Here is a 16,448-nt window from a genome sequence, read left to right as displayed (position 1 = left end):
TTATAATACTTTTATTGTTATAAATTTTAAGGAATACGACAAAAAAGGTATTGTAGGTATTGAAGGGGAGGTCTATGGGAGGAGCGATGGTACAAAAGGGGAACAAGAATGTGATTCAATTCTATTTAATTAAAGTATGTTTTTAAATGTTAACAAATTCAGATAAATTAAAATCATGTAACCTTTCTCATCATAATGCAATAAAAGTTTTTTTTTTTTAAAAAAAAGAAGTTAAGGAATAAATTTATCTGATAAAGATGCCAGAAAAACAAACTGAATAATTTGAAAGGGTTTTTGAACAGACAAGGAAGAAAATGCTACAGCAATGAACAGCAGATTTCTAAATAATCTAAACCAAGGATGAGAAAGATTTGTAAACCAATATCTTAAAAGAAACTCTTTCGTAATGAATGAAGATGTGATGCATGGGAATGATGCTCTGAGATCATGGGCTGGAGGCTGACACTGAAGGTAGTAATCCAGAAAAGCAGAGATACTTTTGCTTATCTTTGGGCTTTTAGAACATCAAGACGTCCTGACTATTGAAGCATAAGGTGCTCATAGTGCATACTTAGATCATTCTATGAACACAAGTGCTGATGAAAATATTACTGTAAACACTGTCCAAATAATCTCACCGTCTCTGCATCTTTCATCAGTTCAGTGGTTAGCATTCTGATTCTTAGCCTCCCCAAAGGTGCTTCACCATGCCGAGATGCTTCTATCAGAAAACATCCTAGAGGCAAAGTTTTTACAATGACATATGGCACTCGTTAGTGCAGAATCATTTGGCATATTGTTATAATTATTAAAAAGCTGCATGACAACAGTAACAGTAATATAATACTGTAGAAAATATGGATGAGAATATTAGCTACATTAGTTCCTATCTTTAAGATGTATGCCAATTCTTCTTGTGTGCTAGGCAGTTTTCTATCTTATAGTTCTTTGAAAACCAAATAAGAAAATAGAATGATAACATATTTCACTGGAATCATATAATTAGCAACACTCAAGGGAATGTGCAGATCACTCATTGTGTAGACTTCTTGCAGTACAAGCAACATGATCTGGATTCAGATCTCCAGCATTCATGTCAAAAGGCAGGAATAGCTGTGTACATCTACAATCTCAGTGCTGGGGAGGCAGACACAGAAAGGTCCTTGGGCCTTGCTGGTCAGTTGGTCTACCTGAAACAATGAGCTTTAGGTTCAACGAGAGACCACATCTCATAAAATAAGGTGTATAAGAGACTGATGAAGATGGAAAATGTTGACCTTTGTGTTCACACATGCACCCTCACTTAAAGCACCCACATACATGGACACGTATGCACTCAAATGCACAAACAAGTCAGCATGTTAGTGAATGAATAATTGTTTTTTTGGTGAAAAAGCAGTCTCCTTGCAAAGGAGAATATTTCTGCTCACAGGGAACATCTGTAGTAGCATGCATGCCACAGATATATTTTAGACTAAGGAATCTTCCATTCAATCACTTCTATGAATTTTAGAACATCTATGAGCCTCTGAGATGTGTAGAGATACTTCAGCATGCCTGACAATCCGAGATTAAGCATCATGACCCATGTTGTGGAAGAAGAGAAAAACTCCAGCAAGTGTCCTCTGACTTCCAGACATCACACACACACACACACACACACACACACACACACACACACACACACGATTAAATCATCCAACTGTGAAGAAATGTCATGCTCCTATTAAGCTCTCTATTAAATTCCACATGGGGTGAACGATGGGCTGTGTGCTTCCCCCCTGTTCTCTGACTTCATTTCCTACACCACTTGAGGAGCTAGAAGGAAGGAGACTCTAATGCAATATAAGAACCCTCAAAAGGCAAATTTCAGCAAGGTTTTTATACAAAGAAATTCACTGTTTCATTAGAGTAGAGTCTTCATAACCTAGTATGAATTACTCCAGTGATTCATGCCGCTCAGAGGGGAACACATTCCTAGTCTTTCATTTTTGATTCTAGATAGTGATAAACATCTTCAGACCTGGAAATTTTTAGTACAATTATCTAAATAGAAATCTATCCCTTGCTTCCCTAAGGCTACCAAAGCAGGCTGAATGAAATATTTTGAAATATAACCATTTCTTCAAAAAATAAACTGGAGAAAATTACATTTATCCAGCTAATATTTCCTGTGGGTATCAAATCAGCAGTAGAATACGACCTTGTCTGTCTAAACAACTACATATGTATGAGAAAAAATACTCATGCATTGCTTCTGAAGAAAATAACTGTTTTTCATTTGCTTATTCAACTAACATTAGATGAAACTATATTATATATTCAAACCTTTCAATATTGCAAAATAATCACCGCAATATTTTCCATGGCAGAACTTATAGATTAACAATCGGGTGTCATATCGCATAACTTCTCTAGAAAACCTTAATAATGGCTTGTGTGAAATAAGCTGATGCTTTTTAAATTGCTGGAAAACAGCTTCTAAAGATAAAGATAAATCTGTGGCAGTGAAGTGATCTAAATTCATCACCAGATTCGTTGTTTTTTATAAGTCTGTGTTCAGAGTAGAAGCTTCACATTTATTTACTAAGGTTTCCATTTGTGCAGTTCTGTGCGTGCGTGCGTGTGTGTGTGTGTGTGTGTGTGTGTGTGTGTGTGTGTGTGTGTTATGTGTACAGAAGTGCCTATGGGGAATATGTGTGTATCTATACATGCAGAGGGCAGAGATCAAGCACTGGGGCCATTTCTTCAGTGGCTGTCTGTGTTGTTTAGAGACATAGTCTCCTATTAGTACTGAGAGCACTCTGACTAAGCCAGGTGAACTAGGCAGTAAGGCCCAGATGATATCTGCCTCTCTGGCACTAAGATGATAAGCATGCGCCATTATGCTTACTGTGTTCACATATCTTCTTGAGAACAAGCTAATGTCCTCATGAATACACAGCAAATATTTTTACTCCCTGAGCCATTTTCCCAGGCCCAAAACTTTTAGGTCCTTACTGTGACAAGACTCTAAGACCTTCTTTCAGATGTCGAAGACAAACCTCTTCCATGTCATGTGATCTACCTTCGTTGACTTCTTTGTTTATGACTGAAAAAAGGACAGAAAACTAGTACTATAAATTCAAGTTCCAACATTAAAGGATAAAAACTGCTTATTAAGCATTTACCTTTTCTTATGTGTTATGAGTCACATAGAGATGATCTATATAGTATTAGGAAAGGATATACTTAGGTTTTATGCAGATACTGTACTATGTGACGTAAGGGCTTGGGTATGTGTGGATTTAGGTAGCTATATGAATCCTAGAACCAATATATCATGTACACTGTAGAATGATACAAGACTCATTGAAATCATTGTATCAAATGTAATATATGGTGACTTCATAATAATATATTGAAATAGTGAGATTGCCGAATAATAGAGAGTCCTCAATAAATAAAAACATGGCTTCCATTCTCTTTCAACGATAACCAAAGTACTTCCTTTAAGACCAGTCTCTACTCATACTTCTGTGTTCTGTCCCCCCTCTTCTTAATCTTCCTTTAGGATACTTTCTCTCAGTCCGCACTCTTCTTCTCTAGTGATTTTCTATGTTGCCTTTCTCATTCACTTGTTTTCTCTTCTAACAAATTCTGACTTGAATTTTTTCTGTAGTATACTACTCCTTGTGATATGACTTAGCTATCTAATGCACAAAAAGCCAGGACATATTGAAAGTTCATTTCCTCACTATATTACTTATCAACTTAGCACATATCAACTACTTAAAACATCCTGTTAAGAAGGGTTATGAGAGAGAGAGAGAGAGAGAGAGAGAGAGAAAGAGAGAGAGAGAGAGAGAGAGAATGATTGAGTAGTTGAAGGGAATGTCAGGGTGGGGAGGTAGGAATGGGTGGGTGGGTGGGGAACACCCTAATAGGAGCAGGGGGAGTGGGTGGGTAAGGGGTTTCAGGGGGAAACTGGAAAAGGGGATAACATTTAAAATGTAAATAAAGACAATATCCAATAAATAAAAAAGAAAATAGCTTAAAAGATTTCCCCTTTGCCAGGGCTTTATTCAAAAAGTCACATGACCATGGACAAAGAGTGTGGATAGGCATGATGAAGCTTTGAAATGAGAAAGCAATAAGGTAAAACATTATACCATAGAAAACATGATAAATCCTGGAAAAGAATGAAAATCTTGTGGAACCCATAAGGGCTCTTATTAGGACAGAAAAGGCACTGAGAGGGGTAGATCATGCCTTTGTTTCGCTTTAGGTGAAAGAGCCACAATGAGTGATGTGGAAGGACCTGGAATGAAAATAAAAGCTTACCCATCACCTGAGTAAAGGGGATTTCTGACTTTTATCCATTCTCAGATAGTAGCAGACATTTCCATAATAAGGATTTATCCTGGCCTAGGGTAGAAGCCACGGAGTACAGGGCTACCTAAGTACTCACAGCAGGAGGTTGTAATTCTTTCTAGAAACAGACTGTAGTGTGGACAGAGCCTTCTTTGTAGAGAGTGAAGTAGATAGAGGGTCTGTGATCTAAGGAGAGGCAATTTTAGAAACGTGACTAGTAGTCTGCAATGGCCTCTGCTTAGGGCTGCCTCTTTAGAAAATAAGTACATCGTTATTCCCTGAGCAGTTTCTTCATAATCAGGGAAAGTGAGTTACTCAGTTCACGCTCTTACCAGCTGTGAGATGCGCAGCTTCTTTCTCTCCCTTTGCATCTCACACACAGTGGGGCTTTTTTCTCCCTCATGTTCCAGGTTGGACATCTCTTCCTATAGCTGAGTCTCTGCAGCCCCACTGCTAAGAGTCCTTCCTCCACCAGCACCACAGCAGTCATTCACCCCTTACGTATTATGTGCGTATTTATTCTCTTACTTGGTAAATAGGCATGTAAATATTAGTACATATAGTGCTCACTCCCTCCATTTTACACAGTTGGGAAGAAGCCTCCAGAATCTTACGATTCTGCTTTCAGATCTTGGACATTTCATTTACTTTTGAAGGTGACTAGTGTCTGCTTCATGCCCAGAAGCAACGTTGCAATTCCGGGGACATTTCAATACATGCCTCTGAAGCACAGTCACAAACTTTCAAAACTGACATGTTTCTAGCAGACTAGAGCCCCACAACCACTGTAAGGCAATCTGTTTGTTTCTTTCTTTTAGAAAAATAAACTGCTCTCCTTTGTAGTATGTTGAAATATTTTCCATTATTTTATAGGTATTTCTGGCTATGTAGGGTCCAGACTGCCTTTTTTCTTGGATGTGGGAGAGGTGTTCATACCCGATTATATATATGTGGATATACATGTGTATTTAGGCCAATGTGTAAACACAGGTGCTTTTTCTCTACCACGTTTCATATTTGTTTTTAAATCTGAGACAAGGTTTCTAATTAGCCCAGAATTTGACAAATGGGCAATGGGATCTCACCTTGAAGAAAACATTGCTCACATTGTTTGTATTGTATGGTGTACATACTTTTTCATACTTAATTGAATATATAAGAGGCACAGATGATTAATCTTGGGGAAAGAAGAATGTACCGTTTCCTTCATATGACAGTCATTTTGATTTATTCTAGAAAGATTTATATTTTTATGTAGTGTGAGTTATTCATTCTAGAAAGATTTGTACCTTTTTGTAGTGTGAGTTTTGCACAAGTTATTAATTTATGATTTATTCAGTTAACAAAATGTTTAACTATCAAAGTGATTGTGATTAACTAAATATATACACGTCACATTAATCACACAGAAATTTATTAACTTACTCAACACGTTCACCCATCATGAGAAATACTTTGAAATCTGAACTTAAGTATGACAATGGGTTACTGAAATGTTACAGTGAATGTAAAGTTTCATATTCTCAATTAATTAATAGTCAATTGAGGAGTACTGATGTTTGAGAAGTTATCGTATGTTTGCCTACGACATACAGGGCATTGATCACAGATCAAAGACAGAGTTCACCAAAGTCCAACTGGGTAAGCCAAAATGAAGGCATTGATATTGGCACAACACACCCCCAAACCAAGTTCTCAGTACAAAGGGGATTTATCTGCTTTAGAGAAACCAAGAGCAGGGAATACAAGACCAAGACTGGAGATAGAAGACCAGAGAAAAATGAGAAGAAGAAACCAGGGAGGGAGGAAGGGTATTAGACCCAGAGGGATAAAAGACTGCCTGCGAAAGAAGAGACAGACATAGCCTATAGACAAAAGACAGTTTATTAAGGTAAAAGGGGAAACCACATGTTAGGGTTGTTTGGATAGGACATGGTAATTAGGTGAGCCGAAAGGAGGCATTTGATTGTCGGACTTCAAGATTTTGATAGCAAGACCTTGATAGTCTTAGGAGGAGGAAGTGATGAAATAAGGGGATAGGTCTTTGTGGCGAGGTTTAGGAATGTAATCTAATTGTTGCAAAAGAGAAGAAATGGTGGAGGCCAGCCAGAGCCATGTCTGCCATGCTCAGACCAGCTAGAGTCACTTGAGAGTGTTTACCGATGTTACTTACAGGTGTATGGATGAAATTTGGATCATGAAGCCTAGCTGCAAGCTCTTGTCATTAACTCCCTCTTGGACTCAGAAGGCACATAAAAAGCCTCCCTTCTCTGTCACATGAACTCTGATTCTCTTTGGTAACCCTATAATGTTATCTGTCTCTGACGTTGGAGCCTGGATTTTTAAAAAAATTCTTCCAGAAGGAAGCTGTAGCTACTTGGTCTGCTTGTCCATGATGTTATTAACTCTCATAACAAATTCCTCATTCCCTAGTATCGCGCATCAGTGTCTTTGTGGACTAGCCGTTCTACTGCAAATAGGAGAATCAACTTGCACAAGGCCTTGTGAATCTTGTCTCTTATAGATTCATCGTGTATATTGAGTGTAAATGAATTATTCTTAATATAAATACAAATGATAAGGTGACTATTTCTTTACCTTATGCTATTGCCAAATAACCACAAAGAATCAATGTGATTTACTGAAGACTACTTCAATTACTAAGCAGTTAAATGATCTACCTTATATCCTATACTAATATATTTAGCTGCCAGCCCCATCCTATGATATTTGCATATTATTATTGATCTGGATCTTTGTACCTCTTCTTCATGGCTCCAGTTCCTCTATCCTCCTGCTCATGTGCCTAGCGCCATCTTCCTCTCACTTTCCCCTGCTGACAGATGTCCTACTCTATTCTCTATTCTGCCCAGTCATTGGGTGAACAGCAAGACTTGTTATTAACAAGAGAGAAATTAAATGGTAAGAACCGTTTACACAAACTTGAGACAGGAAATTCTTTTTTAAATTTAATTTAATTTACTTATTTTTAAATATCTTTTTATTAGATGTTTTCTTTATTTACATTGCATATTTTATCCCTTCTGAAAACCTCCCTATCCCCTCCCTCCTCTCCCTGGCCCTAACCCATCACCTCCCATTTTCCTGTCCTGCATTCTCCTACACTGGGGCATCAAACCTTCACAGGACCAAGGGCCTCTCCTCTCATTGATGTCTAACAAGGCCATCCTCTGCTACATATGCAGCTGGAGCCACGAGTCTCTCCATGTGTACTGTTTGGTTGGTGGTTTAGTCCCTGGAAGCTCTGGGCATAATGGTTGGTTCGTATTGTTGTTCCTCCTATGGGGCTGCAAACCCCTTCAGCTCCTTGGGTTCTTTCTCTAGCTTCTCCATTGGGGACTTTGTGCTCAGTTCAATGGATAGCTGTGCACATCCACTTTTGTATTATTATTCAGGCACTGGCAGAGTTTCTCAAGAGTCAGCTATATCAGGCTCCTGTCAGTAAGCACTTGTTGGCATCCACAATAGTGTCTGGGTCTGTATATGGGATGGACCATTAGGTCTGTATATGGGATGGACAGTCACTGGATGGCCTTTCCTTCAGTTTCTGCCCCAAACTTTGAGACAGGAGACTTAGTATAAGCATTACAGTACTGTGTCCAGACTGAAACAAGATATGAGAGCAGAGAAATCAGCATTTGAATAACCCAAGGGTAAACTTTACACAGCATGCAAAACCTTATGCCTTCATGTGAACTTGCTGAGCCTTTTAAATTTCCTTAGCTTCTTAAGTCCTATGTGTTTCCTTCTACCTCCATGAGGAATTGTTTTACTTTGTAGAAAATAGCTACACAACAGAAAAGAGATATCTTGTACATGAAAAGAAAATTAATGAAGGAGATTATTAGTGTGCTAATGTGACTTGTAAAATCTAAGTTGTTTTATAGTTTACCAAGATAGTTGAACGTGTTCTCTGGTGAAACAAAATGAATACAGTTTTCCTGAAGACAAATTGTTGTGTTTCTAAATGTTTTAAATCATAATATTCAAAGTTCAGTGGCTTAAAATATTGAAGGACACTATTAGGCTTTCAGAGTCATTGACAATCTCCAAAGATACTTTTTTCAATTCATGAAGCTGGGGTTGGATGTTAAGTCTGCTGCAAGTATATTGTGTATAGAGGGAAAAATTTCTGCTAGCATCCTATGTAAAAGGAAAAGTTTCCTTCATATTTCTCAGAAAAAATCATTTATTAAGCAATTATATATATATATATATATATATTTAGTGTGTGTGTATGTATGTGCTATACACATGCACAAAAACTTTAAATGTGCCTGAAGCTCAGAACTATTGCTCTGAATTATAAAAGGTTTATTAGATAAGATGGTGTAAATGAAAGATGGAAATGATTGCTTAAACTTAAGATTTAATTCTAAGTGTCATATGTTCATATGACATAAATGATACCTAGCTGTATACAATGAATGTTGTTTACACTTTTATACCTGTCTGAGCTTTGAAAGCAAAACCTCAAAGTTCGAGTAGGGCAACAACTCATCAAAACATATGTTTTACATAACCTAGGTTACAAAAACTTATATGTCTAGTGCTAATTATTCAATTTGGGTTTCAACTTTCTTGTTTGTAGCAGAGAAGATTTGAAATAAATATTACAATATTTTCCTAAAGCTAAAATTTCTAGAATATTGGATGTGAGACACATAATAAAAGTCTCTTCTATTTTCTTTCTTTTTCTCATTTTCTTATTTCTGCCCTTTCTTTTCATATTTTAATTTTGTGTGTTAGTGTGATTAAGTATGCCACTTGGTTGTAATTACCCACAGAGGCCTAAACAAATTGTTAGGTTATCTCTAACTGGAGTTGCAAAAATTGTGACTTGTCCGATATGGGTGTTCAGAACCCAACCCATATCTTTGCAACCTCAACACGAGTCTAGGACCATGTATTTCAATCTGTTACAAACACAAAACACGCATGCATACTGTCTCTCTCACTCTTACACACACACACACACACACACACACACACACACACACACACTTCTCAACCTGTGACATTAAAGCATTAAAGACAAAGATTAAAGTGCTAATTTATTGTAGGTATTTGGATTATTAGAGTTGATCAGCTGATTGTATTACTTAAGAAATATTTGTAACACTCATTCAAAGACTACTCCATTGTTGAACTTGAAATCAAGATGATAAAATATATGAAAATGATAAATTAATTTAAGTTGATTTATTAATTTAAGTTGATTATTAATTCTGTGGCCCAGCTAGGCTCCATCTGGACAAACTTTGGTGAACCTTTATCACACGCTTAGGAGCTAGAATAATAAAAAGATATCTATGAAATCTTTGCAGAGTTGTGGTTTTTTTCCTCTATATTGTGAGAACTTCTAATGACTTGAGAACTCATGATATATATCCTATTTATTCTCATCTTAATAGATACATAATGACTGAGTTAAGGAAAGTGTTTACATTTTATTATAATTAGTATAAAGGGGGTTGTTGGCAAATGTACACAGATTTCTGATTCTTGTTCTCAGTGGGACAGAGAAGATTCACAGGTATGTAAAGAAGCTAACTTATCAACCAGTCAGGCACTCCAGAGCTCCCAGGGACTAAACCACCAACCAAAAAATACATGGAGGGACCCATGGCTCCAGCTGCATATGTAACAGAGGATGGCCTTATCTGGCATCAATGAGAAGGGAGGCCCTTGGTCCTGTGAAGGCTTGATGCCCCAGTGTATGGGAATGCCAGGGTAGTGAAGCAGGAGTGGGTGGGGGAGCACCCTCAAAAGAAGCAGGGGGAGGAGCGGAGGGAGAGGGGGTTTTCAGAGGAGAAACTGAGAAGGGGGATAACATTTAAAATGTAAATAAATAAAGATAACCAATATATTGTTTATTAAAAGAATAGTTGTGAGCTTGATCTAAAGAATATTTATAGGTGGTTCTGGGGTAGTACTTCTAGTTTGTATATTCAAACAGAAAGTTTCAGTGAGTGTGTGAGATGCACAATGGTGGTGCTTTGAAAATACAGAGAAACCACAGATGTTCAGCACTCAGACTCAATAAACATTATACAAGATTGGAAAAAAGGGATTTCTGGATAAGTGAAAAAGTGTCTAGTGTTAGGCACCTAAAAAACTTGAAGAGTAAGGACCACTAGAACCGCTCTTGTTCGTTAGAAAACAGAACAAAGGTGGGGATACTAAGTGGCCCTCCATAATCTTTCACTTAAAATCAGCAATTGATTTTTATTATTGCAGAGTCTCTATTCTTTTCTCTACTATTGCACCGTATTTCTTTATTCCACAGTATGTGGGAGTCAGACTTCTGTTTGTCCCTGAAACTACCACAGTCTCTTTGTCTTCTACAATAGTTTATAGATTGTCAAGAATAACAGTAAACATTCACTGGGAACACCCTAGCAGAGCAGAGCAGGAAACCAGGTTAGCCTACTGAAGACATTCACTACTCCCTCCTCACCTCTAAATCTAATCCCCTATTCTAATCCCTAGGTCAGTAGCAGAACACCGTGGTTCCCAAAAGCCCCTTCCTGAATCTCCTGTGAATCCCACAGATCATCCCCAACGGCCTACTTGTTACTTTATCTCTGATCCCAACAGGTACTCCATGCTAACCTACAAGCCACACCCACCAGAGAAGCAGGTAGGCTTACCTCAGAGGTGTTACCATTTGGTTCCTCCAATCCCAATCCCCACATCTGATCTTCAGCTCTGTGGCAGAATGCCTGCGGTACTCTCATTTACTCCCTGACCCCTACTCCATGAGGTCACAAAGCTCTTCTCTTCCAAACTTTCTTCCCCTAACTCTCACCATTATCCCATTCTCAAACACTATCAGGCACACTTTAGGAACACACCAGATGAGCAGGACAGACAACTAGATCCATACAAAACTGGAATCAGTAGGATTAACCTGGTAAAAATGACCGTTCTACCAAAAGCAACCTAAAGATTCCATGAAATTTCCATCAAAAATGTGACACAGTTCTTCATAGATCTTTAAACACAGTACTCAACTATGTATCAAAAAAGAGCAACAACAACAAAAACCAGAATAGCTAAAACAATCCTAAACAATGAAAGAGCTGCTGGAGATATCAGTCTTCCTTAGTTCAAGCTGAACTACAAAGGCGTAATATTAGCAACATTATGGTATTGGCATTAAAAACAAACACATTGATCAATGCAATGAAACTGAAGACTCAAGATATAAATCAACACACCTATGAACACCTGACTTTTGAAAAGAAGCCAGAAATATACACTGGAAAAAAGATAATCTCTTCAACAAATGGTGCTGGAAAAATTGAATATCTGCAGGTAGAAGAATGTACACAGATCCATACTTATGATGCTGCGTAAAACTCAACTTCAAATGTATCGAAGACCTTAACATAAAACAAAATACATTAAACCTGATAGAAGATTAAGTAGTGGATAGCCTTGAACACATTGATACAGGAGATGACTTGGTGAACAGAACACCAATAGTGCAGACACTAAGATCAAAAATTAATGAATGGGACCTCATGAAACTGAAAAGATTCTATAAGTCAAAGAACACTGACATTTTTAAAAAATGAGCAGCTTATAAAATGGAAAATGAGTTTTCCTAAGTCCACCTCTGATAGAGGACTAATATCCAAAATAAATAAAGAACACAAGAAAATGATGTAATAAAACCAAATAATTCAATTTTAAAAGGGGCGCACATATGTAAACAGAGAATTTTCAATAGAGAAAATTCACTGACATACACTCAAAGAAATGTTTACCATAGTTAGCAGCCAGGGAAGTGGACCTGAAAACTGACTACTTTGAGATTCCATCTTACACCTGTCAAAATGCCAGACATCAATAACACAAATGATAGCTCATGCTCCTGAGGGTATTGAATAAAGGGAGTATTCCTCCATTGCTTCTGGGAGTGAAATCTTTCCTGTCTGCAATGGAAATCAGTATAGTAGTTCCTCAGGAAGAGAAAAATGGATCTACATTTTATTTTCAACATGTGAAGGATTAATACCACAGTGAGTGGATACTAGATATTTAACTGTTAATTATTAAAATACTTGTATTTATCTCTGGAGATAATTTTATACTGTTTTTCACAGTTGTATCGGTGCAATTTTATATTAGTATGTTTGAAACGTTACTTTAGGATTTGCTGTTTCCTGATAACGTTGATACATGTTTTAAGTTCATTTATTTACATGAATATTTACTAAGCATTATTGAGGTTATAATTAGAAAATATTCAACTCTTCTTCTTGAAAGTAAATTCAGTTGAAGGATGACAAATATACAGAAAGATAAATTATTATTGCTTACATGAATTTTCATAAAGATAAAATTATATGTATGCAGTTATTGCCGCATTCAAGTAACAGAGCATTGGAATAAACTCCACAAGTCGATCATTTTATTAAAGTGATTTGTGATTTATTTAAATTTATTAGTAACTGATACATACAGTCATAAGAATTGTTTATACTTAAGGAACACTGTGTAATGCTTGATACATGTGTACATCTGGTTAAACTTATCTATTCCTTACATTTATACATTTATACATTTCTCTCTCTCTCTCTTTCTCTCTCTCTCTCTCTCTCTCTCTCTCTGTGGAGGGGTGTGGGTGTAGGTGTGTGTGAGTGTGTGTGTAAAAGAACAACAACAGGTGTTGATCATCAGGTATCATTCAGTCTCCTCTTTGAGTCAGGTCTCTCACTGACCTGGAAGTTCCTGACTTGCCACTTTTGGATGGCAAGTCCAAGAAAATTGCCTATCTCTGAAATCCCAATGTTGAGACTAGAAGTGCATATCATCATGCTCAGATTTTTGAAGAGGACTGTTGAGAACCTAATTCATTCTTCATGCACATATAGCAGGGCCTTAGCAATTAAGTCATCTCCCTAGCCCTACATTTATCATTTTGACAGTGAGAGCGTCTAACTTACTTTCTTCTAAGCTGCACAGTATGTAGCTGTAATCTCTAGTCACTCCATAGGGAAAGTGTACACTTGAATTTCTGCTTCAGTGCCACAGTAATGATTTTGAACTTCACAAACTATGCTTTTGCCCTTCAGAAAGAATACAAATGAAACCACACAGTCCTTGTTGTTCTGTGAGTCGTTAGTCCATATAGAATGATAATGCCCAGTTCATCTTTATTGTCACAAATGACAGGATTTCATTGTCTTATTGAACACTATATGACTGCATATGCTTCTTCCACAGTGCTGAGTTTTAACTATTTAAATTAGGTTTTCCATCCTAAGGGATGTAGAACCATGGTTTATATTCCACTTTTTTTGTTTTGTTTTTTAAAAATATAACACGCTGTTTCCTTTTTTTATTAATTAATTTACTCAACTTATATCTCTAAGGCGGTCCAACTCCCTATGCTCCTCCCAGTCCCACCCTACACCCTCTATTTTTCCAATTCCCTCCTCTCCTTCTCCTCAGAGAAGCATCCCTCATCCCCCCCCCCCCCCCCCCCCCCCCCCCCCCCCCCACACACACACATACAGGTACCAACCAGCCCTGACATCTCAGGTTGCATCTGGACTAAGCACATCAGCTAGAAGAAAGGGATCCAGATGCTGGCAACAGAGTCAGAGATACCACCAGTTCTAATTGTTATGGGACTCACATCAAGCGGCCCATCTGCTACATATGTGTAGGGAACCTAGGTACCGACAATACACACTCTTTGGTTGGTAGTTCAGTCTACCCTGAGCCCTGATGGGCTCAGGGTAGCATACTCTTGTGGTGTTCCTGACTTTTCCTGCTCTCTGAATCCTTCCTCCCACTCTTTCACAAGACTCTCGAGCTCTGCCTATTTTCTGGCTGTGGGTCTCTGCATTTGTTTGCATCAGCTCTCAGTTGAAGCCTCTGAGGTGACAGTCATGGTAGGCTCTTGTCTACAAGCATCGCAGATTATCATTAATAGTGTCAGAGGTTGGCTCTCCTCCATGGAGTGGATCTCAAGTTGGGCCAGTCTTGGTTGGTTATTCCCTTGAACTTGGTTCCATCTTTATTCTTACATATCTTGTTGGAAGGGGAAGTTTGGGGTTGTAAGTTTGGGGGATGGGTTATTGTCCCCCTCCTTCCACTGGAAGGCCTGCCTGGGTACATGAAGAGGCCACTTCAGCCTCCATATCCCCTGATGCTGTGAGTCTTAGGTTGGGTCAGCCCCATAGCTTCCCAAGACCCTCTACCATCCCAGATGTCCATCTTGCCCCAGAGAAACCCTCCCCATATCCTTGTCTCTCACATCCCTCTTCCCCCTTCCATTCTCCCCTATTCTCAAAACACCTGACCCCTCCCTAGCACCTCTAACCATCCACTCTTCCATCCAGTTCCCTCTCTCAGTCCACTACAGATGTCAATTTTATGTTAACTTGTGCGTGAGACTCAAGCATCCTCCACTGGGCCCTCCTTGTTACTTAGCTTTTTGGGGGGTATGGATTGTACTATGGTTATCCTGTAATTTGCAGCTAATATACACTTACAAATAAGTACATACAATGCATGTCTTTTTCAGTCTGTCTTGGTTAACTCCCTCAAGATGGAATATTCTAGTTCCATTCATTTGCCTGCGAAATTCATGGTTTTGTTTTTAATAGCTGAGTAGTATTCCATTGTGTAAATGTACAACATTTTCTTTGACCATTCTTTAGTTGAGGGACATCTGGGTTGTTTCCAGTTTCTGGCTATTATGAATCAAACTGCTATGAACATAGTTGAACAAGTGTTTTTGTGCTATGGTGTGGAATCATTTGGGTATATGCCCAAGAGTGGTACAGTTCTGTCTTGACGTAGAATTATTCCTAATTTTCTGAAACTGCCAGATTGATTTTAAAAGTGGTTGTATAAGTTTGTACTCTAACTAGCAATGGAGGAATGTTTCCTTTGCTTCACATCCTTGCCAGCACATGCTGTCACTTGAGTTTTTAAGTCTAATCTCTTGTGTTTCTGTATATTTTTGATATTAGACATCTATCAGATATAAGGTTAGTGAAGATCTTTTTCTAATCTGTGGGTTGCTGTTTTGTTCTATAAACGATGTCTTTTTCTTTAGAGAAGATTTTTAGTTTCATGGGATCCCATTTATTTATTATTGATCTTAATGCCTGCACTGTTGGTGTTCTGTCGAGGAAGTTGTCTCTGTACCAAGGAGTTCAAGGCTATTCTTCTTCTCCTCTATTAGATATAGTATATCTGTGTTTTATGTTGAGGTCTTTGATCAGTGTGGACATGAGTTAGTGCAGGGCAGTAAATATGGATCATTTCGCATTCTTCTACATGTAGATCACCAGTTAGACCAGCACCAATTGTTGAAGATGCTTCCCCCCTGCCCTCTCCTTTTTTTTTGTCAAAAAACAAGTGTCCATCAGTGTGTGGGTTTCTTTCTTGGTCTTTGATTCTGTCACTGATCAACCTGTCTGTTTTTATGCCAATGCCATGTGGATTTTATTACTATTTCTCTACCCTACAGCTTGAAATGTGAGATGGTGATACTTCAAGAACTACTTTTATTGTTCAGGGTTATTTTTGCTATCTAGGGTTTTATATTTTTCCATATGAATTTGAGCATTGCTCGGGCATTGTTTCTTTTTTTCTTTTTTTAATAAGATATTTTCTTTATTTACATGTAAATTTCTCCTTTCCCAGTTTCTCCTCCAAAAACAAACAAACAACAAACAAAAACAAGAACAAACCCCTGTTGCCTCCCCCCTCCCCATGCCTGCCGCACCACCCTCTCCCACTTATTGGCCCTGGCATTCCCCTACACTGGGGCACAGAACCTTCACAGGGCCGGCCAAGGTTCTCTCTTCCTATTGATGACTGAATTTGCAATCTTCTACTATACACATGCTGCCAGAACAATCAGACCCACCATGTGCAGTCCTTGGTTGGTGGTTGAGACCCTGGGAGCTCTGAGGATACTAGTTAGTTCATATTGTTGTTCGTCCTCAGGGGCTGCAAACCCCTCAGCTCCACAGGTCCTTTCTCTAACTCCTTCATTGGGGACTGTGTACTCAGTTCAATGGATGGCTGTGAGCCTCTAC

The sequence above is a fragment of the Mastomys coucha genome, unplaced genomic scaffold, assembly GCF_008632895.1.
Source record: "Mastomys coucha isolate ucsf_1 unplaced genomic scaffold, UCSF_Mcou_1 pScaffold1, whole genome shotgun sequence".
NCBI classification, from domain to species: Eukaryota; Metazoa; Chordata; class Mammalia; order Rodentia; family Muridae; genus Mastomys; species Mastomys coucha.
This window is presented reverse-complemented; position numbering follows the sequence as displayed.